Raw genomic sequence first — 25,709 nt, 5'->3', positions numbered from 1 at the left:
ATTTCTTAGAAATCAAATTGTAGTAACTGATTTGTTTGGAAAAGAAAAAAAAACTAAGTGCTCAGCTATATCTCGTTCAGCCCCAGTGGCCTAATGGATAAGGCACTGGCCTCCTAAGCCAGGGATTGTGGGTTCGAGTCCCATCTGGGGTGTTTGAGGCTGTTGATTACCAAAGCACACACACATGCTCTATTTTACTTCCAGATTTAAAGTGCTCAACCGTTTTCTTCATTTCTTAATGGTCCCATATGCTTGTTCAAAAGATCTTGGGAATTCTGATAGCACATTAAACATACAATGACAACTTTAAGTCCCAAGAATCGCCATGCATTTCCACTGCTTTGAAAGGGTCAGTCATTTCCGTTATACAGTCAAATCAAAATACACTCATTTACTATTCATTTATGCCGCAACACAAACACATTCACAGTGAACAACAATCCAGATACAGAAAAGTTTTCAACTGAATGATTAGCAAGCATAGCTACTTTTGATTTAATAAAACACGATGATATTCTTCTGTTAATTGGTACACATTTAGAGTTCAAAATTCTTAGTAAACGTATAACACCATGAGAACATTTGGAATTTCAGTTTCAACAAAAAACCTGCTAGCAAAGTAGAGAGTATGACTTCATTTTATAAAAAAAATGGAAATGCATGACTTGAAGTATAATACTATAAGAGCCTCCTAACTTCAAACATTCCCATAGTTTAATGGTTTCGGAAACAGACGCAAAAAAGGCAAGCTTCCAGACACCAAGCAGAGCTCCAGTGGCGCAATCGGTCAGCGCGCGGTACTTATAAAGCAGTAACTGTTGAGCAATGCCGAGGTTGTGAGTTCGAGCCTCACTTGGAGCATTGTTTTCCTCTTTTCATCCATTTTTGTCAATTGCCAAAGAAAGTCTCTCATGGTTCACCATCGCATCAAAACATGATCATTGGGGAAACGTGCTTAGTTCTTTTGCTTTCATGTCTTCTGGCTTCTGCACCCATGTTTTTCAGATAGTTTGCAGTTTGCAAACAAGAACATTTCTTAGAAATCAAATTGTAGTAACTGATTTGTTTGGAAAAGAAAAAAAAACTAAGTGCTCAGCTATAACTCGTTCAGCCCCAGTGGCCTAATGGATAAGGCACTGGCCTCCTAAGCCAGGGATTGTGGGTTCGAGTCCCATCTGGGGTGTTTGAGGCTGTTGATTACCAAAGCACACACACATGCTTTATTTTACTTCCAGATTTAAAGTGCTCAACCATCTTCTTCATTTCTTAATGGTCCCATATGCTTGTTCAAAAGATCTTGGGAATTCTGATAGCACATTAAACATACAATGACAACTTTAAGTCCCAAGAATCGCCATGCATTTCCACTGCTTTGAAAGGGTCAGTCATTTCCGTTATACAGTCAAATCAAAATACACTCATTTACTATTCATTTATGCCGCAACACAAACACATTCACAGTGAACAACAATCCAGATACAGAAAAGTTTTCAACTGAATGATTAGCAAGCATAGCGACTTTTGATTTAATAAAACACGATGATATTCTTCTGTTAATTGGTACACATTTAGAGTTCAAAATTCTTAGTAAACGTATAACACCATGAGAACATTTGGAATTTCAGTTTCAACAAAAAACCTGCTAGCAAAGTAGAGAGTATGACTTCATTTTATAAAAAAATGGAAATGCATGACTTGAAGTATAATACTATAAGAGCCTCCTAACTTCAAACATTCCCATAGTTTACTGGTTTCGGAAACAGACGCAAAAAAGGCAAGCTTCCAGACACCAAGCAGAGCTCCAGTGGCGCAATCGGTCAGCGCGCGGTACTTATAAAGCAGTAACTGTTGAGCAATGCCGAGGTTGTGAGTTCGAGCCTCACCTGGAGCATTGTTTTCCACTTTTCATCCATTTTTGTCAATTGCCAAAGAAAGTCTCTCATGGTTCACCATCGCATCAAAACATGATCATTGGGGAAACGTGCCTAGTTCTTTTGCTTTCATGTCTTCTGGCTTCTGCACCCATGTTTTTCAGATAGTTTGCAGTTTGCAAACAAGAACATTTCTTAGAAATCAAATTGTAGTAACTGATTTGTTTGGAAAAGAAAAAAAAACTAAGTGCTCAGCTATATCTCGTTCAGCCCCAGTGGCCTAATGGATAAGGCACTGGCCTCCTAAGCCAGGGATTGTGGGTTCGAGTCCCATCTGGGGTGTTTGAGGCTGTTGATTACCAAAGCACACACACATGCTCTATTTTACTTCCAGATTTAAAGTGCTCAACCATCTTCTTCATTTCTTAATGGTCCCATATGCTTGTTCAAAAGATCTTGGGAATTCTGATAGCACATTAAACATACAATGACAACTTTAAGTCCCAAGAATCGCCATGCATTTCCACTGCTTTGAAAGGGTCAGTCATTTCCGTTATACAGTCAAATCAAAATACACTCATTTACTATTCATTTATGCCGCAACACAAACACATTCACAGTGAACAACAATCCAGATACAGAAAAGTTTTCAACTGAATGATTAGCAAGCATAGCGACTTTTGATTTAATAAAACACGATGATATTCTTCTGTTAATTGGTACACATTTAGAGTTCAAAATTCTTAGTAAACGTATAACACCATGAGAACATTTGGAATTTCAGTTTCAACAAAAAACCTGCTAGCAAAGTAGAGAGTATGACTTCATTTTATAAAAAAATGGAAATGCATGACTTGAAGTATAATACTATAAGAGCCTCCTAACTTCAAACATTCCCATAGTTTACTGGTTTCGGAAACAGACGCAAAAAAGGCAAGCTTCCAGACACCAAGCAGAGCTCCAGTGGCGCAATCGGTCAGCGCGCGGTACTTATAAAGCAGTAACTGTTGAGCAATGCCGAGGTTGTGAGTTCGAGCCTCACCTGGAGCATTGTTTTCCACTTTTCATCCATTTTTGTCAATTGCCAAAGAAAGTCTCTCATGGTTCACCATCGCATCAAAACATGATCATTGGGGAAACGTGCCTAGTTCTTTTGCTTTCATGTCTTCTGGCTTCTGCACCCATGTTTTTCAGATAGTTTGCAGTTTGCAAACAAGAACATTTCTTAGAAATCAAATTGTAGTAACTGATTTGTTTGGAAAAGAAAAAAAAACGAAGTGCTCAGTTATATCTCGTTCAGCCCCAGTGGCCTAATGGATAAGGCACTGGCCTCCTAAGCCAGGGATTGTGGGTTCGAGTCCCATCTGGGGTGTTTGAGGCTGTTGATTACCAAAGCACACACACATGCTCTATTTTACTTCCAGATTTAAAGTGCTCAACCGTTTTCTTCATTTCTTAATGGTCCCATATGCTTGTTCAAAAGATCTTGGGAATTCTGATAGCACATTAAACATACAATGACAACTTTAAGTCCCAAGAATCGCCATGCATTTCCACTGCTTTGAAAGGGTCAGTCATTTCCGTTATACAGTCAAATCAAAATACACTCATTTACTATTCATTTATGCCGCAACACAAACACATTCACAGTGAACAACAATCCAGATACAGAAAAGTTTTCAACTGAATGATTAGCAAGCATAGCTACTTTTGATTTAATAAAACACGATGATATTCTTCTGTTAATTGGTACACATTTAGAGTTCAAAATTCTTAGTAAACGTATAACACCATGAGAACATTTGGAATTTCAGTTTCAACAAAAAACCTGCTAGCAAAGTAGAGAGTATGACTTCATTTTATAAAAAAAATGGAAATGCATGACTTGAAGTATAATACTATAAGAGCCTCCTAACTTCAAACATTCCCATAGTTTAATGGTTTCGGAAACAGACGCAAAAAAGGCAAGCTTCCAGACACCAAGCAGAGCTCCAGTGGCGCAATCGGTCAGCGCGCGGTACTTATAAAGCAGTAACTGTTGAGCAATGCCGAGGTTGTGAGTTCGAGCCTCACTTGGAGCATTGTTTTCCTCTTTTCATCCATTTTTGTCAATTGCCAAAGAAAGTCTCTCATGGTTCACCATCGCATCAAAACATGATCATTGGGGAAACGTGCTTAGTTCTTTTGCTTTCATGTCTTCTGGCTTCTGCACCCATGTTTTTCAGATAGTTTGCAGTTTGCAAACAAGAACATTTCTTAGAAATCAAATTGTAGTAACTGATTTGTTTGGAAAAGAAAAAAAAACTAAGTGCTCAGCTATAACTCGTTCAGCCCCAGTGGCCTAATGGATAAGGCACTGGCCTCCTAAGCCAGGGATTGTGGGTTCGAGTCCCATCTGGGGTGTTTGAGGCTGTTGATTACCAAAGCACACACACATGCTTTATTTTACTTCCAGATTTAAAGTGCTCAACCATCTTCTTCATTTCTTAATGGTCCCATATGCTTGTTCAAAAGATCTTGGGAATTCTGATAGCACATTAAACATACAATGACAACTTTAAGTCCCAAGAATCGCCATGCATTTCCACTGCTTTGAAAGGGTCAGTCATTTCCGTTATACAGTCAAATCAAAATACACTCATTTACTATTCATTTATGCCGCAACACAAACACATTCACAGTGAACAACAATCCAGATACAGAAAAGTTTTCAACTGAATGATTAGCAAGCATAGCGACTTTTGATTTAATAAAACACGATGATATTCTTCTGTTAATTGGTACACATTTAGAGTTCAAAATTCTTAGTAAACGTATAACACCATGAGAACATTTGGAATTTCAGTTTCAACAAAAAACCTGCTAGCAAAGTAGAGAGTATGACTTCATTTTATAAAAAAATGGAAATGCATGACTTGAAGTATAATACTATAAGAGCCTCCTAACTTCAAACATTCCCATAGTTTACTGGTTTCGGAAACAGACGCAAAAAAGGCAAGCTTCCAGACACCAAGCAGAGCTCCAGTGGCGCAATCGGTCAGCGCGCGGTACTTATAAAGCAGTAACTGTTGAGCAATGCCGAGGTTGTGAGTTCGAGCCTCACCTGGAGCATTGTTTTCCACTTTTCATCCATTTTTGTCAATTGCCAAAGAAAGTCTCTCATGGTTCACCATCGCATCAAAACATGATCATTGGGGAAACGTGCCTAGTTCTTTTGCTTTCATGTCTTCTGGCTTCTGCACCCATGTTTTTCAGATAGTTTGCAGTTTGCAAACAAGAACATTTCTTAGAAATCAAATTGTAGTAACTGATTTGTTTGGAAAAGAAAAAAAAACGAAGTGCTCAGTTATATCTCGTTCAGCCCCAGTGGCCTAATGGATAAGGCACTGGCCTCCTAAGCCAGGGATTGTGGGTTCGAGTCCCATCTGGGGTGTTTGAGGCTGTTGATTACCAAAGCACACACACATGCTCTATTTTACTTCCAGATTTAAAGTGCTCAACCGTTTTCTTCATTTCTTAATGGTCCCATATGCTTGTTCAAAAGATCTTGGGAATTCTGATAGCACATTAAACATACAATGACAACTTTAAGTCCCAAGAATCGCCATGCATTTCCACTGCTTTGAAAGGGTCAGTCATTTCCGTTATACAGTCAAATCAAAATACACTCATTTACTATTCATTTATGCCGCAACACAAACACATTCACAGTGAACAACAATCCAGATACAGAAAAGTTTTCAACTGAATGATTAGCAAGCATAGCTACTTTTGATTTAATAAAACACGATGATATTCTTCTGTTAATTGGTACACATTTAGAGTTCAAAATTCTTAGTAAACGTATAACACCATGAGAACATTTGGAATTTCAGTTTCAACAAAAAACCTGCTAGCAAAGTAGAGAGTATGACTTCATTTTATAAAAAAAATGGAAATGCATGACTTGAAGTATAATACTATAAGAGCCTCCTAACTTCAAACATTCCCATAGTTTAATGGTTTCGGAAACAGACGCAAAAAAGGCAAGCTTCCAGACACCAAGCAGAGCTCCAGTGGCGCAATCGGTCAGCGCGCGGTACTTATAAAGCAGTAACTGTTGAGCAATGCCGAGGTTGTGAGTTCGAGCCTCACTTGGAGCATTGTTTTCCTCTTTTCATCCATTTTTGTCAATTGCCAAAGAAAGTCTCTCATGGTTCACCATCGCATCAAAACATGATCATTGGGGAAACGTGCTTAGTTCTTTTGCTTTCATGTCTTCTGGCTTCTGCACCCATGTTTTTCAGATAGTTTGCAGTTTGCAAACAAGAACATTTCTTAGAAATCAAATTGTAGTAACTGATTTGTTTGGAAAAGAAAAAAAAACTAAGTGCTCAGCTATAACTCGTTCAGCCCCAGTGGCCTAATGGATAAGGCACTGGCCTCCTAAGCCAGGGATTGTGGGTTCGAGTCCCATCTGGGGTGTTTGAGGCTGTTGATTACCAAAGCACACACACATGCTTTATTTTACTTCCAGATTTAAAGTGCTCAACCATCTTCTTCATTTCTTAATGGTCCCATATGCTTGTTCAAAAGATCTTGGGAATTCTGATAGCACATTAAACATACAATGACAACTTTAAGTCCCAAGAATCGCCATGCATTTCCACTGCTTTGAAAGGGTCAGTCATTTCCGTTATACAGTCAAATCAAAATACACTCATTTACTATTCATTTATGCCGCAACACAAACACATTCACAGTGAACAACAATCCAGATACAGAAAAGTTTTCAACTGAATGATTAGCAAGCATAGCGACTTTTGATTTAATAAAACACGATGATATTCTTCTGTTAATTGGTACACATTTAGAGTTCAAAATTCTTAGTAAACGTATAACACCATGAGAACATTTGGAATTTCAGTTTCAACAAAAAACCTGCTAGCAAAGTAGAGAGTATGACTTCATTTTATAAAAAAATGGAAATGCATGACTTGAAGTATAATACTATAAGAGCCTCCTAACTTCAAACATTCCCATAGTTTACTGGTTTCGGAAACAGACGCAAAAAAGGCAAGCTTCCAGACACCAAGCAGAGCTCCAGTGGCGCAATCGGTCAGCGCGCGGTACTTATAAAGCAGTAACTGTTGAGCAATGCCGAGGTTGTGAGTTCGAGCCTCACCTGGAGCATTGTTTTCCACTTTTCATCCATTTTTGTCAATTGCCAAAGAAAGTCTCTCATGGTTCACCATCGCATCAAAACATGATCATTGGGGAAACGTGCCTAGTTCTTTTGCTTTCATGTCTTCTGGCTTCTGCACCCATGTTTTTCAGATAGTTTGCAGTTTGCAAACAAGAACATTTCTTAGAAATCAAATTGTAGTAACTGATTTGTTTGGAAAAGAAAAAAAAACTAAGTGCTCAGCTATATCTCGTTCAGCCCCAGTGACCTAATGGATAAGGCACTGGCCTCCTAAGCCAGGGATTGTGGGTTCGAGTCCCATCTGGGGTGTTTGAGGCTGTTGATTACCAAAGCACACACACATGCTCTATTTTACTTCCAGATTTAAAGTGCTCAACCATCTTCTTCATTTCTTAATGGTCCCATATGCTTGTTCAAAAGATCTTGGGAATTCTGATAGCACATTAAACATACAATGACAACTTTAAGTCCCAAGAATCGCCATGCATTTCCACTGCTTTGAAAGGGTCAGTAATTTCCGTTATACAGTCAAATCAAAATACACTCATTTACTATTCATTTATGCCGCAACACAAACACATTCACAGTGAACAACAATCCAGATACAGAAAAGTTTTCAACTGAATGATTAGCAAGCATAGCGACTTTTGATTTAATAAAACACGATGATATTCTTCTGTTAATTGGTACACATTTAGAGTTCAAAATTCTTAGTAAACGTATAACACCATGAGAACATTTGGAATTTCAGTTTCAACAAAAAACCTGCTAGCAAAGTAGAGAGTATGACTTCATTTTATAAAAAAAATGGAAATGCATGACTTGAAGTATAATACTATAAGAGCCTCCTAACTTCAAACATTCCCATAGTTTACTGGTTTCGGAAACAGATGCAAAAAAGGCAAGCTTCCAGACACCAAGCAGAGCTCCAGTGGCGCAATCGGTCAGCGCGCGGTACTTATAAAGCAGTAACTGTTGAGCAATGCCGAGGTTGTGAGTTCGAGCCTCACCTGGAGCATTGTTTTCCACTTTTCATCCATTTTTGTCAATTGCCAAAGAAAGTCTCTCATGGTTCACCATCGCATCAAAACATGATCATTGGGGAAACGTGCCTAGTTCTTTTGCTTTCATGTCTTCTGGCTTCTGCACCCATGTTTTTCAGATAGTTTGCAGTTTGCAAACAAGAACATTTCTTAGAAATCAAATTGTAGTAACTGATTTGTTTGGAAAAGAAAAAAAAACTAAGTGCTCAGCTATATCTCGTTCAGCCCCAGTGGCCTAATGGATAAGGCACTGGCCTCCTAAGCCAGGGATTGTGGGTTCGAGTCCCATCTGGGGTGTTTGAGGCTGTTGATTACCAAAGCACACACACATGCTCTATTTTACTTCCAGATTTAAAGTGCTCAACCATCTTCTTCATTTCTTAATGGTCCCATATGCTTGTTCAAAAGATCTTGGGAATTCTGATAGCACATTAAACATACAATGACAACTTTAAGTCCCAAGAATCGCCATGCATTTCCACTGCTTTGAAAGGGTCAGTCATTTCCGTTATACAGTCAAATCAAAATACACTCATTTACTATTCATTTATGCCGCAACACAAACACATTCACAGTGAACAACAATCCAGATACAGAAAAGTTTTCAACTGAATGATTAGCAAGCATAGCGACTTTTGATTTAATAAAACACGATGATATTCTTCTGTTAATTGGTACACATTTAGAGTTCAAAATTCTTAGTAAACGTATAACACCATGAGAACATTTGGAATTTCAGTTTCAACAAAAAACCTGCTAGCAAAGTAGAGAGTATGACTTCATTTTATAAAAAAATGGAAATGCATGACTTGAAGTATAATACTATAAGAGCCTCCTAACTTCAAACATTCCCATAGTTTACTGGTTTCGGAAACAGACGCAAAAAAGGCAAGCTTCCAGACACCAAGCAGAGCTCCAGTGGCGCAATCGGTCAGCGCGCGGTACTTATAAAGCAGTAACTGTTGAGCAATGCCGAGGTTGTGAGTTCGAGCCTCACCTGGAGCATTGTTTTCCACTTTTCATCCATTTTTGTCAATTGCCAAAGAAAGTCTCTCATGGTTCACCATCGCATCAAAACATGATCATTGGGGAAACGTGCCTAGTTCTTTTGCTTTCATGTCTTCTGGCTTCTGCACCCATGTTTTTCAGATAGTTTGCAGTTTGCAAACAAGAACATTTCTTAGAAATCAAATTGTAGTAACTGATTTGTTTGGAAAAGAAAAAAAAACGAAGTGCTCAGTTATATCTCGTTCAGCCCCAGTGGCCTAATGGATAAGGCACTGGCCTCCTAAGCCAGGGATTGTGGGTTCGAGTCCCATCTGGGGTGTTTGAGGCTGTTGATTACCAAAGCACACACACATGCTCTATTTTACTTCCAGATTTAAAGTGCTCAACCGTTTTCTTCATTTCTTAATGGTCCCATATGCTTGTTCAAAAGATCTTGGGAATTCTGATAGCACATTAAACATACAATGACAACTTTAAGTCCCAAGAATCGCCATGCATTTCCACTGCTTTGAAAGGGTCAGTCATTTCCGTTATACAGTCAAATCAAAATACACTCATTTACTATTCATTTATGCCGCAACACAAACACATTCACAGTGAACAACAATCCAGATACAGAAAAGTTTTCAACTGAATGATTAGCAAGCATAGCTACTTTTGATTTAATAAAACACGATGATATTCTTCTGTTAATTGGTACACATTTAGAGTTCAAAATTCTTAGTAAACGTATAACACCATGAGAACATTTGGAATTTCAGTTTCAACAAAAAACCTGCTAGCAAAGTAGAGAGTATGACTTCATTTTATAAAAAAAATGGAAATGCATGACTTGAAGTATAATACTATAAGAGCCTCCTAACTTCAAACATTCCCATAGTTTAATGGTTTCGGAAACAGACGCAAAAAAGGCAAGCTTCCAGACACCAAGCAGAGCTCCAGTGGCGCAATCGGTCAGCGCGCGGTACTTATAAAGCAGTAACTGTTGAGCAATGCCGAGGTTGTGAGTTCGAGCCTCACTTGGAGCATTGTTTTCCTCTTTTCATCCATTTTTGTCAATTGCCAAAGAAAGTCTCTCATGGTTCACCATCGCATCAAAACATGATCATTGGGGAAACGTGCTTAGTTCTTTTGCTTTCATGTCTTCTGGCTTCTGCACCCATGTTTTTCAGATAGTTTGCAGTTTGCAAACAAGAACATTTCTTAGAAATCAAATTGTAGTAACTGATTTGTTTGGAAAAGAAAAAAAAACTAAGTGCTCAGCTATAACTCGTTCAGCCCCAGTGGCCTAATGGATAAGGCACTGGCCTCCTAAGCCAGGGATTGTGGGTTCGAGTCCCATCTGGGGTGTTTGAGGCTGTTGATTACCAAAGCACACACACATGCTTTATTTTACTTCCAGATTTAAAGTGCTCAACCATCTTCTTCATTTCTTAATGGTCCCATATGCTTGTTCAAAAGATCTTGGGAATTCTGATAGCACATTAAACATACAATGACAACTTTAAGTCCCAAGAATCGCCATGCATTTCCACTGCTTTGAAAGGGTCAGTCATTTCCGTTATACAGTCAAATCAAAATACACTCATTTACTATTCATTTATGCCGCAACACAAACACATTCACAGTGAACAACAATCCAGATACAGAAAAGTTTTCAACTGAATGATTAGCAAGCATAGCGACTTTTGATTTAATAAAACACGATGATATTCTTCTGTTAATTGGTACACATTTAGAGTTCAAAATTCTTAGTAAACGTATAACACCATGAGAACATTTGGAATTTCAGTTTCAACAAAAAACCTGCTAGCAAAGTAGAGAGTATGACTTCATTTTATAAAAAAATGGAAATGCATGACTTGAAGTATAATACTATAAGAGCCTCCTAACTTCAAACATTCCCATAGTTTACTGGTTTCGGAAACAGACGCAAAAAAGGCAAGCTTCCAGACACCAAGCAGAGCTCCAGTGGCGCAATCGGTCAGCGCGCGGTACTTATAAAGCAGTAACTGTTGAGCAATGCCGAGGTTGTGAGTTCGAGCCTCACCTGGAGCATTGTTTTCCACTTTTCATCCATTTTTGTCAATTGCCAAAGAAAGTCTCTCATGGTTCACCATCGCATCAAAACATGATCATTGGGGAAACGTGCCTAGTTCTTTTGCTTTCATGTCTTCTGGCTTCTGCACCCATGTTTTTCAGATAGTTTGCAGTTTGCAAACAAGAACATTTCTTAGAAATCAAATTGTAGTAACTGATTTGTTTGGAAAAGAAAAAAAAACTAAGTGCTCAGCTATATCTCGTTCAGCCCCAGTGGCCTAATGGATAAGGCACTGGCCTCCTAAGCCAGGGATTGTGGGTTCGAGTCCCATCTGGGGTGTTTGAGGCTGTTGATTACCAAAGCACACACACATGCTCTATTTTACTTCCAGATTTAAAGTGCTCAACCATCTTCTTCATTTCTTAATGGTCCCATATGCTTGTTCAAAAGATCTTGGGAATTCTGATAGCACATTAAACATACAATGACAACTTTAAGTCCCAAGAATCGCCATGCATTTCCACTGCTTTGAAAGGGTCAGTCATTTCCGTTATACAGTCAAATCAAAATACACTCATTTACTATTCATTTATGCCGCAACACAAACACATTCACAGTGAACAACAATCCAGATACAGAAAAGTTTTCAACTGAATGATTAGCAAGCATAGCGACTTTTGATTTAATAAAACACGATGATATTCTTCTGTTAATTGGTACACATTTAGAGTTCAAAATTCTTAGTAAACGTATAACACCATGAGAACATTTGGAATTTCAGTTTCAACAAAAAACCTGCTAGCAAAGTAGAGAGTATGACTTCATTTTATAAAAAAATGGAAATGCATGACTTGAAGTATAATACTATAAGAGCCTCCTAACTTCAAACATTCCCATAGTTTACTGGTTTCGGAAACAGACGCAAAAAAGGCAAGCTTCCAGACACCAAGCAGAGCTCCAGTGGCGCAATCGGTCAGCGCGCGGTACTTATAAAGCAGTAACTGTTGAGCAATGCCGAGGTTGTGAGTTCGAGCCTCACCTGGAGCATTGTTTTCCACTTTTCATCCATTTTTGTCAATTGCCAAAGAAAGTCTCTCATGGTTCACCATCGCATCAAAACATGATCATTGGGGAAACGTGCCTAGTTCTTTTGCTTTCATGTCTTCTGGCTTCTGCACCCATGTTTTTCAGATAGTTTGCAGTTTGCAAACAAGAACATTTCTTAGAAATCAAATTGTAGTAACTGATTTGTTTGGAAAAGAAAAAAAAACGAAGTGCTCAGTTATATCTCGTTCAGCCCCAGTGGCCTAATGGATAAGGCACTGGCCTCCTAAGCCAGGGATTGTGGGTTCGAGTCCCATCTGGGGTGTTTGAGGCTGTTGATTACCAAAGCACACACACATGCTCTATTTTACTTCCAGATTTAAAGTGCTCAACCGTTTTCTTCATTTCTTAATGGTCCCATATGCTTGTTCAAAAGATCTTGGGAATTCTGATAGCACATTAAACATACAATGACAACTTTAAGTCCCAAGAATCGCCATGCATTTCCACTGCTTTGAAAGGGTCAGTCATTTCCGTTATACAGTCAAATCAAAATACACTCATTTACTATTCATTTATGCCGCAACACAAACACATTCACAGTGAACAACAATCCAGATACAGAAAAGTTTTCAACTGAATGATTAGCAAGCATAGCTACTTTTGATTTAATAAAACACGATGATATTCTTCTGTTAATTGGTACACATTTAGAGTTCAAAATTCTTAGTAAACGTATAACACCATGAGAACATTTGGAATTTCAGTTTCAACAAAAAACCTGCTAGCAAAGTAGAGAGTATGACTTCATTTTATAAAAAAAATGGAAATGCATGACTTGAAGTATAATACTATAAGAGCCTCCTAACTTCAAACATTCCCATAGTTTAATGGTTTCGGAAACAGACGCAAAAAAGGCAAGCTTCCAGACACCAAGCAGAGCTCCAGTGGCGCAATCGGTCAGCGCGCGGTACTTATAAAGCAGTAACTGTTGAGCAATGCCGAGGTTGTGAGTTCGAGCCTCACTTGGAGCATTGTTTTCCTCTTTTCATCCATTTTTGTCAATTGCCAAAGAAAGTCTCTCATGGTTCACCATCGCATCAAAACATGATCATTGGGGAAACGTGCTTAGTTCTTTTGCTTTCATGTCTTCTGGCTTCTGCACCCATGTTTTTCAGATAGTTTGCAGTTTGCAAACAAGAACATTTCTTAGAAATCAAATTGTAGTAACTGATTTGTTTGGAAAAGAAAAAAAAACTAAGTGCTCAGCTATAACTCGTTCAGCCCCAGTGGCCTAATGGATAAGGCACTGGCCTCCTAAGCCAGGGATTGTGGGTTCGAGTCCCATCTGGGGTGTTTGAGGCTGTTGATTACCAAAGCACACACACATGCTTTATTTTACTTCCAGATTTAAAGTGCTCAACCATCTTCTTCATTTCTTAATGGTCCCATATGCTTGTTCAAAAGATCTTGGGAATTCTGATAGCACATTAAACATACAATGACAACTTTAAGTCCCAAGAATCGCCATGCATTTCCACTGCTTTGAAAGGGTCAGTCATTTCCGTTATACAGTCAAATCAAAATACACTCATTTACTATTCATTTATGCCGCAACACAAACACATTCACAGTGAACAACAATCCAGATACAGAAAAGTTTTCAACTGAATGATTAGCAAGCATAGCGACTTTTGATTTAATAAAACACGATGATATTCTTCTGTTAATTGGTACACATTTAGAGTTCAAAATTCTTAGTAAACGTATAACACCATGAGAACATTTGGAATTTCAGTTTCAACAAAAAACCTGCTAGCAAAGTAGAGAGTATGACTTCATTTTATAAAAAAATGGAAATGCATGACTTGAAGTATAATACTATAAGAGCCTCCTAACTTCAAACATTCCCATAGTTTACTGGTTTCGGAAACAGACGCAAAAAAGGCAAGCTTCCAGACACCAAGCAGAGCTCCAGTGGCGCAATCGGTCAGCGCGCGGTACTTATAAAGCAGTAACTGTTGAGCAATGCCGAGGTTGTGAGTTCGAGCCTCACCTGGAGCATTGTTTTCCACTTTTCATCCATTTTTGTCAATTGCCAAAGAAAGTCTCTCATGGTTCACCATCGCATCAAAACATGATCATTGGGGAAACGTGCCTAGTTCTTTTGCTTTCATGTCTTCTGGCTTCTGCACCCATGTTTTTCAGATAGTTTGCAGTTTGCAAACAAGAACATTTCTTAGAAATCAAATTGTAGTAACTGATTTGTTTGGAAAAGAAAAAAAAACTAAGTGCTCAGCTATATCTCGTTCAGCCCCAGTGACCTAATGGATAAGGCACTGGCCTCCTAAGCCAGGGATTGTGGGTTCGAGTCCCATCTGGGGTGTTTGAGGCTGTTGATTACCAAAGCACACACACATGCTCTATTTTACTTCCAGATTTAAAGTGCTCAACCATCTTCTTCATTTCTTAATGGTCCCATATGCTTGTTCAAAAGATCTTGGGAATTCTGATAGCACATTAAACATACAATGACAACTTTAAGTCCCAAGAATCGCCATGCATTTCCACTGCTTTGAAAGGGTCAGTAATTTCCGTTATACAGTCAAATCAAAATACACTCATTTACTATTCATTTATGCCGCAACACAAACACATTCACAGTGAACAACAATCCAGATACAGAAAAGTTTTCAACTGAATGATTAGCAAGCATAGCGACTTTTGATTTAATAAAACACGATGATATTCTTCTGTTAATTGGTACACATTTAGAGTTCAAAATTCTTAGTAAACGTATAACACCATGAGAACATTTGGAATTTCAGTTTCAACAAAAAACCTGCTAGCAAAGTAGAGAGTATGACTTCATTTTATAAAAAAAATGGAAATGCATGACTTGAAGTATAATACTATAAGAGCCTCCTAACTTCAAACATTCCCATAGTTTACTGGTTTCGGAAACAGATGCAAAAAAGGCAAGCTTCCAGACACCAAGCAGAGCTCCAGTGGCGCAATCGGTCAGCGCGCGGTACTTATAAAGCAGTAACTGTTGAGCAATGCCGAGGTTGTGAGTTCGAGCCTCACCTGGAGCATTGTTTTCCACTTTTCATCCATTTTTGTCAATTGCCAAAGAAAGTCTCTCATGGTTCACCATCGCATCAAAACATGATCATTGGGGAAACGTGCCTAGTTCTTTTGCTTTCATGTCTTCTGGCTTCTGCACCCATGTTTTTCAGATAGTTTGCAGTTTGCAAACAAGAACATTTCTTAGAAATCAAATTGTAGTAACTGATTTGTTTGGAAAAGAAAAAAAAACTAAGTGCTCAGCTATATCTCGTTCAGCCCCAGTGGCCTAATGGATAAGGCACTGGCCTCCTAAGCCAGGGATTGTGGGTTCGAGTCCCATCTGGGGTGTTTGAGGCTGTTGATTACCAAAGCACACACACATGCTCTATTTTACTTCCAGATTTAAAGTGCTCAACCATCTTCTTCATTTCTTAATGGTCCCATATGCTTGTTCAAAAGATCTTGGGAATTCTGATAGCACATTAAACATACAATGACAACTTTAAGTCCCAAGAATCGCCATGCATTTCCACTGCTTTGAAAGGGTCAGTCATTTCCGTTATACAGTCAAATCAAAATACACTCATTTACTATTCATTTATGCCGCAACACAAACACATTCACAGTGAACAACAATCCAGATACAGAAAAGTTTTCAACTGAATGATTAGCAAGCATAGCGACTTTTGATTTAATAAAACACGATGATATTCTTCTGTTAATTGGTACACATTTAGAGTTCAAAATTCTTAGTAAACGTATAACACCATGAGAACATTTGGAATTTCAGTTTCAACAAAAAACCTGCTAGCAAAGTAGAGAGTATGACTTCATTTTATAAAAAAATGGAAATGCATGACTTGAAGTATAATACTATAAGAGCCTCCTAACTTCAAACATTCCCATAGTTTACTGGTTTCGGAAACAGACGCAAAAAAGGCAAGCTTCCAGACACCAAGCAGAGCTCCAGTGGCGCAATCGGTCAGCGCGCGGTACTTATAAAGCAGTAACTGTTGAGCAATGCCGAGGTTGTGAGTTCGAGCCTCACCTGGAGCATTGTTTTCCACTTTTCATCCATTTTTGTCAATTGCCAAAGAAAGTCTCTCATGGTTCACCATCGCATCAAAACATGATCATTGGGGAAACGTGCCTAGTTCTTTTGCTTTCATGTCTTCTGGCTTCTGCACCCATGTTTTTCAGATAGTTTGCAGTTTGCAAACAAGAACATTTCTTAGAAATCAAATTGTAGTAACTGATTTGTTTGGAAAAGAAAAAAAAACGAAGTGCTCAGTTATATCTCGTTCAGCCCCAGTGGCCTAATGGATAAGGCACTGGCCTCCTAAGCCAGGGATTGTGGGTTCGAGTCCCATCTGGGGTGTTTGAGGCTGTTGATTACCAAAGCACACACACATGCTCTATTTTACTTCCAGATTTAAAGTGCTCAACCGTTTTCTTCATTTCTTAATGGTCCCATATGCTTGTTCAAAAGATCTTGGGAATTCTGATAGCACATTAAACATACAATGACAACTTTAAGTCCCAAGAATCGCCATGCATTTCCACTGCTTTGAAAGGGTCAGTCATTTCCGTTATACAGTCAAATCAAAATACACTCATTTACTATTCATTTATGCCGCAACACAAACACATTCACAGTGAACAACAATCCAGATACAGAAAAGTTTTCAACTGAATGATTAGCAAGCATAGCTACTTTTGATTTAATAAAACACGATGATATTCTTCTGTTAATTGGTACACATTTAGAGTTCAAAATTCTTAGTAAACGTATAACACCATGAGAACATTTGGAATTTCAGTTTCAACAAAAAACCTGCTAGCAAAGTAGAGAGTATGACTTCATTTTATAAAAAAAATGGAAATGCATGACTTGAAGTATAATACTATAAGAGCCTCCTAACTTCAAACATTCCCATAGTTTAATGGTTTCGGAAACAGACGCAAAAAAGGCAAGCTTCCAGACACCAAGCAGAGCTCCAGTGGCGCAATCGGTCAGCGCGCGGTACTTATAAAGCAGTAACTGTTGAGCAATGCCGAGGTTGTGAGTTCGAGCCTCACTTGGAGCATTGTTTTCCTCTTTTCATCCATTTTTGTCAATTGCCAAAGAAAGTCTCTCATGGTTCACCATCGCATCAAAACATGATCATTGGGGAAACGTGCTTAGTTCTTTTGCTTTCATGTCTTCTGGCTTCTGCACCCATGTTTTTCAGATAGTTTGCAGTTTGCAAACAAGAACATTTCTTAGAAATCAAATTGTAGTAACTGATTTGTTTGGAAAAGAAAAAAAAACTAAGTGCTCAGCTATAACTCGTTCAGCCCCAGTGGCCTAATGGATAAGGCACTGGCCTCCTAAGCCAGGGATTGTGGGTTCGAGTCCCATCTGGGGTGTTTGAGGCTGTTGATTACCAAAGCACACACACATGCTTTATTTTACTTCCAGATTTAAAGTGCTCAACCATCTTCTTCATTTCTTAATGGTCCCATATGCTTGTTCAAAAGATCTTGGGAATTCTGATAGCACATTAAACATACAATGACAACTTTAAGTCCCAAGAATCGCCATGCATTTCCACTGCTTTGAAAGGGTCAGTCATTTCCGTTATACAGTCAAATCAAAATACACTCATTTACTATTCATTTATGCCGCAACACAAACACATTCACAGTGAACAACAATCCAGATACAGAAAAGTTTTCAACTGAATGATTAGCAAGCATAGCGACTTTTGATTTAATAAAACACGATGATATTCTTCTGTTAATTGGTACACATTTAGAGTTCAAAATTCTTAGTAAACGTATAACACCATGAGAACATTTGGAATTTCAGTTTCAACAAAAAACCTGCTAGCAAAGTAGAGAGTATGACTTCATTTTATAAAAAAATGGAAATGCATGACTTGAAGTATAATACTATAAGAGCCTCCTAACTTCAAACATTCCCATAGTTTACTGGTTTCGGAAACAGACGCAAAAAAGGCAAGCTTCCAGACACCAAGCAGAGCTCCAGTGGCGCAATCGGTCAGCGCGCGGTACTTATAAAGCAGTAACTGTTGAGCAATGCCGAGGTTGTGAGTTCGAGCCTCACCTGGAGCATTGTTTTCCACTTTTCATCCATTTTTGTCAATTGCCAAAGAAAGTCTCTCATGGTTCACCATCGCATCAAAACATGATCATTGGGGAAACGTGCCTAGTTCTTTTGCTTTCATGTCTTCTGGCTTCTGCACCCATGTTTTTCAGATAGTTTGCAGTTTGCAAACAAGAACATTTCTTAGAAATCAAATTGTAGTAACTGATTTGTTTGGAAAAGAAAAAAAAACTAAGTGCTCAGCTATATCTCGTTCAGCCCCAGTGACCTAATGGATAAGGCACTGGCCTCCTAAGCCAGGGATTGTGGGTTCGAGTCCCATCTGGGGTGTTTGAGGCTGTTGATTACCAAAGCACACACACATGCTCTATTTTACTTCCAGATTTAAAGTGCTCAACCATCTTCTTCATTTCTTAATGGTCCCATATGCTTGTTCAAAAGATCTTGGGAATTCTGATAGCACATTAAACATACAATGACAACTTTAAGTCCCAAGAATCGCCATGCATTTCCACTGCTTTGAAAGGGTCAGTCATTTCCGTTATACAGTCAAATCAAAATACACTCATTTACTATTCATTTATGCCGCAACACAAACACATTCACAGTGAACAACAATCCAGATACAGAAAAGTTTTCAACTGAATGATTAGCAAGCATAGCGACTTTTGATTTAAGAAAACACGATGATATTCTTCTGTTAATTGGTACACATTTAGAGTTCAAAATTCTTAGTAAACGTATAACACCATGAGAACATTTGGAATTTCAGTTTCAACAAAAAACCTGCTAGCAAAGTAGAGAGTATGACTTCATTTTATAAAAAAATGGAAATGCATGACTTGAAGTATAATACTATAAGAGCCTCCTAACTTCAAACATTCCCATAGTTTACTGGTTTCGGAAACAGACGCAAAAAAGGCAAGCTTCCAGACACCAAGCAGAGCTCCAGTGGCGCAATCGGTCAGCGCGCGGTACTTATAAAGCAGTAACTGTTGAGCAATGCCGAGGTTGTGAGTTCGAGCCTCACCTGGAGCATTGTTTTCCACTTTTCATCCATTTTTGTCAATTGCCAAAGAAAGTCTCTCATGGTTCACCATCGCATCAAAACATGATCATTGGGGAAACGTGCCTAGTTCTTTTGCTTTCATGTCTTCTGGCTTCTGCACCCATGTTTTTCAGATAGTTTGCAGTTTGCAAACAAGAACATTTCTTAGAAATCAAATTGTAGTAACTGATTTGTTTGGAAAAGAAAAAAAAACTAAGTGCTCAGCTATATCTCGTTCAGCCCCAGTGACCTAATGGATAAGGCACTGGCCTCCTAAGCCAGGGATTGTGGGTTCGAGTCCCATCTGGGGTGTTTGAGGCTGTTGATTACCAAAGCACACACACATGCTCTATTTTACTTCCAGATTTAAAGTGCTCAACCATCTTCTTCATTTCTTAATGGTCCCATATGCTTGTTCAAAAGATCTTGGGAATTCTGATAGCACATTAAACATACAATGACAACTTTAAGTCCCAAGAATCGCCATGCATTTCCACTGCTTTGAAAGGGTCAGTCATTTCCGTTATACAGTCAAATCAAAATACACTCATTTACTATTCATTTATGCCGCAACACAAACACATTCACAGTGAACAACAATCCAGATACAGAAAAGTTTTCAACTGAATGATTAGCAAGCATAGCGACTTTTGATTTAAGAAAACACGATGATATTCTTCTGTTAATTGGTACACATTTAGAGTTCAAAATTCTTAGTAAACGTATAACACCATGAGAACATTTGGAATTTCAGTTTCAACAAAAAACCTGCTAGCAAAGTAGAGAGTATGACTTCATTTTATAAAAAAATGGAAATGCATGACTTGAAGTATAATACTATAAGAGCCTCCTAACTTCAAACATTCCCATAGTTTACTGGTTTCGGAAACAGACGCAAAAAAGGCAAGCTTCCAGACACCAAGCAGAGCTCCAGTGGCGCAATCGGTCAGCGCGCGGTACTTATAAAGCAGTAACTGTTGAGCAATGCCGAGGTTGTGAGTTCGAGCCTCACCTGGAGCATTGTTTTCCACTTTTCATCCATTTTTGTCAATTGCCAAAGAAAGTCTCTCATGGTTCACCATCGCATCAAAACATGATCATTGGGGAAACGTGCCTAGTTCTTTTGCTTTCATGTCTTCTGGCTTCTGCACCCATGTTTTTCAGATAGTTTGCAGTTTGCAAACAAGAACATTTCTTAGAAATCAAATTGTAGTAACTGATTTGTTTGGAAAAGAAAAAAAAACTAAGTGCTCAGCTATATCTCGTTCAGCCCCAGTGACCTAATGGATAAGGCACTGGCCTCCTAAGCCAGGGATTGTGGGTTCGAGTCCCATCTGGGGTGTTTGAGGCTGTTGATTACCAAAGCACACACACATGCTCTATTTTACTTCCAGATTTAAAGTGCTCAACCATCTTCTTCATTTCTTAATGGTCCCATATGCTTGTTCAAAAGATCTTGGGAATTCTGATAGCACATTAAACATACAATGACAACTTTAAGTCCCAAGAATCGCCATGCATTTCCACTGCTTTGAAAGGGTCAGTCATTTCCGTTATACAGTCAAATCAAAATACACTCATTTACTATTCATTTATGCCGCAACACAAACACATTCACAGTGAACAACAATCCAGATACAGAAAAGTTTTCAACTGAATGATTAGCAAGCATAGCGACTTTTGATTTAATAAAACACGATGATATTCTTCTGTTAATTGTTACACATTTAGAGTTCAAAATTCTTAGTAAACGTATAACACCATGAGAACATTTGGAATTTCAGTTTCAACAAAAAACCTGCTAGCAAAGTAGAGAGTATGACTTCATTTTATAAAAAAATGGAAATGCATGACTTGAAGTATAATACTATAAGAGCCTCCTAACTTCAAACATTCCCATAGTTTACTGGTTTCGGAAACAGACGCAAAAAAGGCAAGCATCCAGACACCAAGCAGAGCTCCAGTGGCGCAATCGGTCAGCACGCGGTACTTATAAAGCAGTAACTGTTGAGCAATGCCGAGGTTGTGAGTTCGAGCCTCACCTGGAGCATTGTTTTCCTCTTTTCATCCATTTTTGTCAATTGCCAAAGAAAGTCTCTCATGGTTCACCATCGCATCAAAACATGATCATTGGGGAAACGTGCCTAGTTCTTTTGCTTTCATGTCTTCTGGCTTCTGCACCCATGTTTTTCAGATAGTTTGCAGTTTGCAAACAAGAACATTTCTTAGAAATCAAATTGTAGTAACTGATTTGTTTGGAAAAGAAAAAAAAACTAAATGCTCAGCTATATCTCGTTCAGCCCCAGTGGCCTAATGGATAAGGCACTGGCCTCCTAAGCCAGGGATTGTGGGTTCGAGTCCCATCTGGGGTGTTTGAGGCTGGTGATTACCAAAGCACACACACATGCTCTATTTTACTTCGAGATTTAAAGTGCTCAACCATCCTCTTCATTTCTTAATGGTCCCATATGCTTGTTCAAAAGATCTTGGGAATTCTGATAGCACATTAAACATACAATGACAACTTTAAGTCCCAAGAATCGCCATGCATTTCCACTGCTTTGAAAGGGTCAGTCATTTCCATTATACAGTCAAATCAAAATACACTCATTTACTATTCATTTATGCCGCAACACAAACACATTCACAGTGAACAACAATCCAGATACAGAAAAGTTTTCAACTGAATGATTAGCAAGCATAGCGACTTTTGATTTAATAAAACACGATGATATTCTTCTGTTAATTGGTACACATTTAGAGTTCAAAATTCTTAGTAAACGTATAACACCATGAGAACATTTGGAATTTCAGTTTCAACAAAAAACCTGCTAGCAAAGTAGAGAGTATGACTTCATTTTATGAAAAAAATGGAAATGCATGACTTGAAGTATAATACTATAAGAGCCTCCTAACTTCAAACATTCCCATAGTTTACTGGTTTCGGAAACAGACGCAAAAAAGGCAAGCTTCCAGACACCAAGCAGAGCTCCAGTGGCGCAATCGGTCAGCGCGCGGTACTTATAAAGCAGTAACTGTTGAGCAATGCCGAGGTTGTGAGTTCGAGCCTCACCTGGAGCATTGTTTTCCTCTTTTCATCCATTTTTGTCAATTGCCAAAGAAAGTCTCTCATGGTTCACCATCGCATCAAAACATGATCATTGGGGAAACGTGCCTAGTTCTTTTGCTTTCATGTCTTCTGGCTTCTGCACCCATGTTTTTCAGATAGTTTGCAGTTTGCAAACAAGAACATTTCTTAGAAATCAAATTGTAGTAACTGATTTGTTTGGAAAAGAAAAAAAAACTAAGTGCTCAGCTATATCTCATTCAGCCCCAGTGGCCTAATGGATAAGGCACTGGCCTCCTAAGCCAGGGATTGTGGGTTCGAGTCCCATCTGGGGTGTTTGAGGCTGTTGATTACCAAAGCACACACACATGCTTTATTTTACTTCCAGATTTAAAGTGCTCAACCATCTTCTTCATTTCTTAATGGTCCCATATGCTTGTTCAAAAGATCTTGGGAATTCTGATAGCACATTAAACATACAATGACAACTTTAAGTCCCAAGAATCGCCATGCATTTCCACTGCTTTGAAAGGGTCAGTCATTTCCGTTATACAGTCAAATCAAAATACACTCATTTACTATTCATTTATGCCGCAACACAAACACATTCACAGTGAACAACAATCCAGATACAGAAAAGTTTTCAACTGAATGATTAGCAAGCATAGCGACTTTTGATTTAATAAAACACGATGATATTCTTCTGTTAATTGGTACACATTTAGAGTTCAAAATTCTTAGTAAACGTATAACACCATGAGAACATTTGGAATTTCAGTTTCAACAAAAAACCTGCTAGCAAAGTAGAGAGTATGACTTCATTTTATAAAAAAAATGGAAATGCATGACTTGAAGTATAATACTATAAGAGCCTCCTAACTTCAAACATTCCCATAGTTTACTGGTTTCGGAAACAGATGCAAAAAAGGCAAGCTTCCAGACACCAAGCAGAGCTCCAGTGGCGCAATCGGTCAGCGCGCGGTACTTATAAAGCAGTAACTGTTGAGCAATGCCGAGGTTGTGAGTTCGAGCCTCACCTGGAGCATTGTTTTCCACTTTTTATCCATTTTTGTCAATTGCCAAAGAAAGTCTCTCATGGTTCACCATCGCATCAAAACATGATCATTGGGGAAACGTGCCTAGTTCTTTTGCTTTCATGTCTTCTGGCTTCTGCACCCATGTTTTTCAGATAGTTTGCAGTTTGCAAACAAGAACATTTCTTAGAAATCAAATTGTAGTAACTGATTTGTTTGGAAAAGAAAAAAAAACTAAGTGCTCAGCTATATCTCGTTCAGCCCCAGTGGCCTAATGGATAAGGCACTGGCCTCCTAAGCCAGGGATTGTGGGTTTGAGTCCCATCTGGGGTGTTTGAGGCTGTTGATTACCAAAGCACACACACATGCTCTATTTTACTTCCAGATTTAAAGTGCTCAACCATCTTCTTCATTTCTTAATGGTCCCATATGCTTGTTCAAAAGATCTTGGGAATTCTGATAGCACATTAAACATACAATGACAACTTTAAGTCCCAAGAATCGCCATGCATTTCCACTGCTTTGAAAGGGTCAGTCATTTCCGTTATACAGTCAAATCAAAATACACTCATTTACTATTCATTTATGCCGCAACACAAACACATTCACAGTGAACAACAATCCAGATACAGAAAAGTTTTCAACTGAATGATTAGCAAGCATAGCGACTTTTGATTTAATAAAACACGATGATATTCTTCTGTTAATTGGTACACATTTAGAGTTCAAAATTCTTAGTAAACGTATAACACCATGAGAACATTTGGAATTTCAGTTTCAACAAAAAACCTGCTAGCAAAGTAGAGAGTATGACTTCATTTTATAAAAAAATGGAAATGCATGACTTGAAGTATAATACTATAAGAGCCTCCTAACTTCAAACATTCCCATAGTTTACTGGTTTCGGAAACAGACGCAAAAAAGGCAAGCTTCCAGACACCAAGCAGAGCTCCAGTGGCGCAATCGGTCAGCGCGCGGTACTTATAAAGCAGTAACTGTTGAGCAATGCTGAGGTTGTGAGTTCGAGCCTCACCTGGAGCATTGTTTTCCACTTTTCATCCATTTTTGTCAATTGCCAAAGAAAGTCTCTCATGGTTCACCATCGCATCAAAACATGATCATTGGGGAAACGTGCCTAGTTCTTTTGCTTTCATGTCTTCTGGCTTCTGCACCCATGTTTTTCAGATAGTTTGCAGTTTGCAAACAAGAACATTTCTTAGAAATCAAATTGTAGTAACTGATTTGTTTGGAAAAGAAAAAAAAACTAAGTGCTCAGCTATATCTCGTTCAGCCCCAGTGGCCTAATGGATAAGGCACTGGCCTCCTAAGCCAGGGATTGTGGGTTCGAGTCCCATCTGGGGTGTTTGAGGCTGTTGATTACCAAAGCACACACACATGCTTTATTTTACTTCCAGATTTAAAGTGCTCAACCATCTTCTTCATTTCTTAATGGTCCCATATGCTTGTTCAAAAGATCTTGGGAATTCTGATAGCACATTAAACATACAATGACAACTTTAAGTCCCAAGAATCGCCATGCATTTCCACTGCTTTGAAAGGGTCAGTAATTTCCGTTATACAGTCAAATCAAAATACACTCATTTACTATTCATTTATGCCGCAACACAAACACATTCACAGTGAACAACAATCCAGATACAGAAAAGTTTTCAACTGAATGATTAGCAAGCATAGCGACTTTTGATTTAATAAAACACGATGATATTCTTCTGTTAATTGGTACACATTTAGAGTTCAAAATTCTTAGTAAACGTATAACACCATGAGAACATTTGGAATTTCAGTTTCAACAAAAAACCTGCTAGCAAAGTAGAGAGTATGACTTCATTTTATAAAAAAAATGGAAATGCATGACTTGAAGTATAATACTATAAGAGCCTCCTAACTTCAAACATTCCCATAGTTTACTGGTTTCGGAAACAGATGCAAAAAAGGCAAGCTTCCAGACACCAAGCAGAGCTCCAGTGGCGCAATCGGTCAGCGCGCGGTACTTATAAAGCAGTAACTGTTGAGCAATGCCGAGGTTGTGAGTTCGAGCCTCACCTGGAGCATTGTTTTCCACTTTTCATCCATTTTTGTCAATTGCCAAAGAAAGTCTCTCATGGTTCACCATCGCATCAAAACATGATCATTGGGGAAACGTGCCTAGTTCTTTTGCTTTCATGTCTT

The 25,709-nt window shown here is 38.5% G+C and overlaps 44 non-coding genes across 44 annotated transcripts; all 44 read left to right on the top strand.

Moving 5' to 3' along the window:
• Nucleotides 1–79: 79 nt before the first annotated feature.
• Nucleotides 80–152, top strand: TRNAR-CCU (transfer RNA arginine (anticodon CCU)). Its single transcript has one exon. It is a non-coding gene; the product is annotated as a tRNA-Arg (tRNA).
• A 616-nt stretch (nucleotides 153–768) lies between these two features.
• On the top strand, nucleotides 769–861 carry TRNAI-UAU (transfer RNA isoleucine (anticodon UAU)). The gene is given in 2 exon segments: nucleotides 769–806; nucleotides 826–861. It is a non-coding gene; the product is annotated as a tRNA-Ile (tRNA).
• Nucleotides 862–1,110: 249 nt separating this feature from the next.
• On the top strand, nucleotides 1,111–1,183 carry TRNAR-CCU (transfer RNA arginine (anticodon CCU)). The gene has a single exon. It is a non-coding gene; the product is annotated as a tRNA-Arg (tRNA).
• Nucleotides 1,184–1,798: 615 nt separating this feature from the next.
• Nucleotides 1,799–1,891, top strand: TRNAI-UAU (transfer RNA isoleucine (anticodon UAU)). Its single transcript is given in 2 exon segments — nucleotides 1,799–1,836; nucleotides 1,856–1,891. It is a non-coding gene; the product is annotated as a tRNA-Ile (tRNA).
• Nucleotides 1,892–2,140: 249 nt separating this feature from the next.
• TRNAR-CCU (transfer RNA arginine (anticodon CCU)) lies at nucleotides 2,141–2,213 on the top strand. Its single transcript has one exon. It is a non-coding gene; the product is annotated as a tRNA-Arg (tRNA).
• Nucleotides 2,214–2,828: 615 nt separating this feature from the next.
• Nucleotides 2,829–2,921, top strand: TRNAI-UAU (transfer RNA isoleucine (anticodon UAU)). The gene is given in 2 exon segments: nucleotides 2,829–2,866; nucleotides 2,886–2,921. It is a non-coding gene; the product is annotated as a tRNA-Ile (tRNA).
• Nucleotides 2,922–3,170: 249 nt separating this feature from the next.
• On the top strand, nucleotides 3,171–3,243 carry TRNAR-CCU (transfer RNA arginine (anticodon CCU)). Its single transcript has one exon. It is a non-coding gene; the product is annotated as a tRNA-Arg (tRNA).
• A 616-nt stretch (nucleotides 3,244–3,859) lies between these two features.
• Nucleotides 3,860–3,952, top strand: TRNAI-UAU (transfer RNA isoleucine (anticodon UAU)). Its single transcript is given in 2 exon segments — nucleotides 3,860–3,897; nucleotides 3,917–3,952. It is a non-coding gene; the product is annotated as a tRNA-Ile (tRNA).
• A 249-nt stretch (nucleotides 3,953–4,201) lies between these two features.
• Nucleotides 4,202–4,274, top strand: TRNAR-CCU (transfer RNA arginine (anticodon CCU)). Its single transcript has one exon. It is a non-coding gene; the product is annotated as a tRNA-Arg (tRNA).
• A 615-nt stretch (nucleotides 4,275–4,889) lies between these two features.
• On the top strand, nucleotides 4,890–4,982 carry TRNAI-UAU (transfer RNA isoleucine (anticodon UAU)). The gene is given in 2 exon segments: nucleotides 4,890–4,927; nucleotides 4,947–4,982. It is a non-coding gene; the product is annotated as a tRNA-Ile (tRNA).
• Nucleotides 4,983–5,231: 249 nt separating this feature from the next.
• TRNAR-CCU (transfer RNA arginine (anticodon CCU)) lies at nucleotides 5,232–5,304 on the top strand. Its single transcript has one exon. It is a non-coding gene; the product is annotated as a tRNA-Arg (tRNA).
• A 616-nt stretch (nucleotides 5,305–5,920) lies between these two features.
• Nucleotides 5,921–6,013, top strand: TRNAI-UAU (transfer RNA isoleucine (anticodon UAU)). The gene is given in 2 exon segments: nucleotides 5,921–5,958; nucleotides 5,978–6,013. It is a non-coding gene; the product is annotated as a tRNA-Ile (tRNA).
• Nucleotides 6,014–6,262: 249 nt separating this feature from the next.
• On the top strand, nucleotides 6,263–6,335 carry TRNAR-CCU (transfer RNA arginine (anticodon CCU)). The gene has a single exon. It is a non-coding gene; the product is annotated as a tRNA-Arg (tRNA).
• A 615-nt stretch (nucleotides 6,336–6,950) lies between these two features.
• On the top strand, nucleotides 6,951–7,043 carry TRNAI-UAU (transfer RNA isoleucine (anticodon UAU)). Its single transcript is given in 2 exon segments — nucleotides 6,951–6,988; nucleotides 7,008–7,043. It is a non-coding gene; the product is annotated as a tRNA-Ile (tRNA).
• Nucleotides 7,044–7,981: 938 nt separating this feature from the next.
• Nucleotides 7,982–8,074, top strand: TRNAI-UAU (transfer RNA isoleucine (anticodon UAU)). Its single transcript is given in 2 exon segments — nucleotides 7,982–8,019; nucleotides 8,039–8,074. It is a non-coding gene; the product is annotated as a tRNA-Ile (tRNA).
• Nucleotides 8,075–8,323: 249 nt separating this feature from the next.
• Nucleotides 8,324–8,396, top strand: TRNAR-CCU (transfer RNA arginine (anticodon CCU)). Its single transcript has one exon. It is a non-coding gene; the product is annotated as a tRNA-Arg (tRNA).
• Nucleotides 8,397–9,011: 615 nt separating this feature from the next.
• On the top strand, nucleotides 9,012–9,104 carry TRNAI-UAU (transfer RNA isoleucine (anticodon UAU)). Its single transcript is given in 2 exon segments — nucleotides 9,012–9,049; nucleotides 9,069–9,104. It is a non-coding gene; the product is annotated as a tRNA-Ile (tRNA).
• A 249-nt stretch (nucleotides 9,105–9,353) lies between these two features.
• Nucleotides 9,354–9,426, top strand: TRNAR-CCU (transfer RNA arginine (anticodon CCU)). The gene has a single exon. It is a non-coding gene; the product is annotated as a tRNA-Arg (tRNA).
• A 616-nt stretch (nucleotides 9,427–10,042) lies between these two features.
• Nucleotides 10,043–10,135, top strand: TRNAI-UAU (transfer RNA isoleucine (anticodon UAU)). Its single transcript is given in 2 exon segments — nucleotides 10,043–10,080; nucleotides 10,100–10,135. It is a non-coding gene; the product is annotated as a tRNA-Ile (tRNA).
• Nucleotides 10,136–10,384: 249 nt separating this feature from the next.
• On the top strand, nucleotides 10,385–10,457 carry TRNAR-CCU (transfer RNA arginine (anticodon CCU)). Its single transcript has one exon. It is a non-coding gene; the product is annotated as a tRNA-Arg (tRNA).
• A 615-nt stretch (nucleotides 10,458–11,072) lies between these two features.
• Nucleotides 11,073–11,165, top strand: TRNAI-UAU (transfer RNA isoleucine (anticodon UAU)). Its single transcript is given in 2 exon segments — nucleotides 11,073–11,110; nucleotides 11,130–11,165. It is a non-coding gene; the product is annotated as a tRNA-Ile (tRNA).
• Nucleotides 11,166–11,414: 249 nt separating this feature from the next.
• TRNAR-CCU (transfer RNA arginine (anticodon CCU)) lies at nucleotides 11,415–11,487 on the top strand. The gene has a single exon. It is a non-coding gene; the product is annotated as a tRNA-Arg (tRNA).
• Nucleotides 11,488–12,102: 615 nt separating this feature from the next.
• TRNAI-UAU (transfer RNA isoleucine (anticodon UAU)) lies at nucleotides 12,103–12,195 on the top strand. Its single transcript is given in 2 exon segments — nucleotides 12,103–12,140; nucleotides 12,160–12,195. It is a non-coding gene; the product is annotated as a tRNA-Ile (tRNA).
• A 249-nt stretch (nucleotides 12,196–12,444) lies between these two features.
• On the top strand, nucleotides 12,445–12,517 carry TRNAR-CCU (transfer RNA arginine (anticodon CCU)). The gene has a single exon. It is a non-coding gene; the product is annotated as a tRNA-Arg (tRNA).
• A 616-nt stretch (nucleotides 12,518–13,133) lies between these two features.
• TRNAI-UAU (transfer RNA isoleucine (anticodon UAU)) lies at nucleotides 13,134–13,226 on the top strand. The gene is given in 2 exon segments: nucleotides 13,134–13,171; nucleotides 13,191–13,226. It is a non-coding gene; the product is annotated as a tRNA-Ile (tRNA).
• Nucleotides 13,227–13,475: 249 nt separating this feature from the next.
• On the top strand, nucleotides 13,476–13,548 carry TRNAR-CCU (transfer RNA arginine (anticodon CCU)). Its single transcript has one exon. It is a non-coding gene; the product is annotated as a tRNA-Arg (tRNA).
• Nucleotides 13,549–14,163: 615 nt separating this feature from the next.
• Nucleotides 14,164–14,256, top strand: TRNAI-UAU (transfer RNA isoleucine (anticodon UAU)). The gene is given in 2 exon segments: nucleotides 14,164–14,201; nucleotides 14,221–14,256. It is a non-coding gene; the product is annotated as a tRNA-Ile (tRNA).
• A 938-nt stretch (nucleotides 14,257–15,194) lies between these two features.
• Nucleotides 15,195–15,287, top strand: TRNAI-UAU (transfer RNA isoleucine (anticodon UAU)). Its single transcript is given in 2 exon segments — nucleotides 15,195–15,232; nucleotides 15,252–15,287. It is a non-coding gene; the product is annotated as a tRNA-Ile (tRNA).
• A 249-nt stretch (nucleotides 15,288–15,536) lies between these two features.
• TRNAR-CCU (transfer RNA arginine (anticodon CCU)) lies at nucleotides 15,537–15,609 on the top strand. The gene has a single exon. It is a non-coding gene; the product is annotated as a tRNA-Arg (tRNA).
• A 615-nt stretch (nucleotides 15,610–16,224) lies between these two features.
• TRNAI-UAU (transfer RNA isoleucine (anticodon UAU)) lies at nucleotides 16,225–16,317 on the top strand. The gene is given in 2 exon segments: nucleotides 16,225–16,262; nucleotides 16,282–16,317. It is a non-coding gene; the product is annotated as a tRNA-Ile (tRNA).
• A 249-nt stretch (nucleotides 16,318–16,566) lies between these two features.
• Nucleotides 16,567–16,639, top strand: TRNAR-CCU (transfer RNA arginine (anticodon CCU)). The gene has a single exon. It is a non-coding gene; the product is annotated as a tRNA-Arg (tRNA).
• Nucleotides 16,640–17,255: 616 nt separating this feature from the next.
• TRNAI-UAU (transfer RNA isoleucine (anticodon UAU)) lies at nucleotides 17,256–17,348 on the top strand. Its single transcript is given in 2 exon segments — nucleotides 17,256–17,293; nucleotides 17,313–17,348. It is a non-coding gene; the product is annotated as a tRNA-Ile (tRNA).
• A 249-nt stretch (nucleotides 17,349–17,597) lies between these two features.
• TRNAR-CCU (transfer RNA arginine (anticodon CCU)) lies at nucleotides 17,598–17,670 on the top strand. The gene has a single exon. It is a non-coding gene; the product is annotated as a tRNA-Arg (tRNA).
• A 615-nt stretch (nucleotides 17,671–18,285) lies between these two features.
• On the top strand, nucleotides 18,286–18,378 carry TRNAI-UAU (transfer RNA isoleucine (anticodon UAU)). The gene is given in 2 exon segments: nucleotides 18,286–18,323; nucleotides 18,343–18,378. It is a non-coding gene; the product is annotated as a tRNA-Ile (tRNA).
• A 937-nt stretch (nucleotides 18,379–19,315) lies between these two features.
• TRNAI-UAU (transfer RNA isoleucine (anticodon UAU)) lies at nucleotides 19,316–19,408 on the top strand. Its single transcript is given in 2 exon segments — nucleotides 19,316–19,353; nucleotides 19,373–19,408. It is a non-coding gene; the product is annotated as a tRNA-Ile (tRNA).
• A 937-nt stretch (nucleotides 19,409–20,345) lies between these two features.
• Nucleotides 20,346–20,438, top strand: TRNAI-UAU (transfer RNA isoleucine (anticodon UAU)). The gene is given in 2 exon segments: nucleotides 20,346–20,383; nucleotides 20,403–20,438. It is a non-coding gene; the product is annotated as a tRNA-Ile (tRNA).
• A 1,279-nt stretch (nucleotides 20,439–21,717) lies between these two features.
• Nucleotides 21,718–21,790, top strand: TRNAR-CCU (transfer RNA arginine (anticodon CCU)). The gene has a single exon. It is a non-coding gene; the product is annotated as a tRNA-Arg (tRNA).
• A 616-nt stretch (nucleotides 21,791–22,406) lies between these two features.
• On the top strand, nucleotides 22,407–22,499 carry TRNAI-UAU (transfer RNA isoleucine (anticodon UAU)). The gene is given in 2 exon segments: nucleotides 22,407–22,444; nucleotides 22,464–22,499. It is a non-coding gene; the product is annotated as a tRNA-Ile (tRNA).
• Nucleotides 22,500–22,748: 249 nt separating this feature from the next.
• TRNAR-CCU (transfer RNA arginine (anticodon CCU)) lies at nucleotides 22,749–22,821 on the top strand. Its single transcript has one exon. It is a non-coding gene; the product is annotated as a tRNA-Arg (tRNA).
• Nucleotides 22,822–23,437: 616 nt separating this feature from the next.
• TRNAI-UAU (transfer RNA isoleucine (anticodon UAU)) lies at nucleotides 23,438–23,530 on the top strand. Its single transcript is given in 2 exon segments — nucleotides 23,438–23,475; nucleotides 23,495–23,530. It is a non-coding gene; the product is annotated as a tRNA-Ile (tRNA).
• A 249-nt stretch (nucleotides 23,531–23,779) lies between these two features.
• On the top strand, nucleotides 23,780–23,852 carry TRNAR-CCU (transfer RNA arginine (anticodon CCU)). Its single transcript has one exon. It is a non-coding gene; the product is annotated as a tRNA-Arg (tRNA).
• A 615-nt stretch (nucleotides 23,853–24,467) lies between these two features.
• On the top strand, nucleotides 24,468–24,560 carry TRNAI-UAU (transfer RNA isoleucine (anticodon UAU)). Its single transcript is given in 2 exon segments — nucleotides 24,468–24,505; nucleotides 24,525–24,560. It is a non-coding gene; the product is annotated as a tRNA-Ile (tRNA).
• Nucleotides 24,561–24,809: 249 nt separating this feature from the next.
• TRNAR-CCU (transfer RNA arginine (anticodon CCU)) lies at nucleotides 24,810–24,882 on the top strand. The gene has a single exon. It is a non-coding gene; the product is annotated as a tRNA-Arg (tRNA).
• A 616-nt stretch (nucleotides 24,883–25,498) lies between these two features.
• TRNAI-UAU (transfer RNA isoleucine (anticodon UAU)) lies at nucleotides 25,499–25,591 on the top strand. Its single transcript is given in 2 exon segments — nucleotides 25,499–25,536; nucleotides 25,556–25,591. It is a non-coding gene; the product is annotated as a tRNA-Ile (tRNA).
• The last annotated feature ends 118 nt before the right edge of the window (nucleotides 25,592–25,709 follow it).

Source organism: Engystomops pustulosus, unplaced genomic scaffold (genome assembly GCF_040894005.1).
Source record: "Engystomops pustulosus unplaced genomic scaffold, aEngPut4.maternal MAT_SCAFFOLD_308, whole genome shotgun sequence".
Lineage (NCBI taxonomy): Eukaryota > Metazoa > Chordata > Amphibia > Anura > Leptodactylidae > Engystomops > Engystomops pustulosus.
Note: the sequence above shows the minus strand (reverse complement) of the source record. Positions and strands in the feature narration are given on the sequence as shown.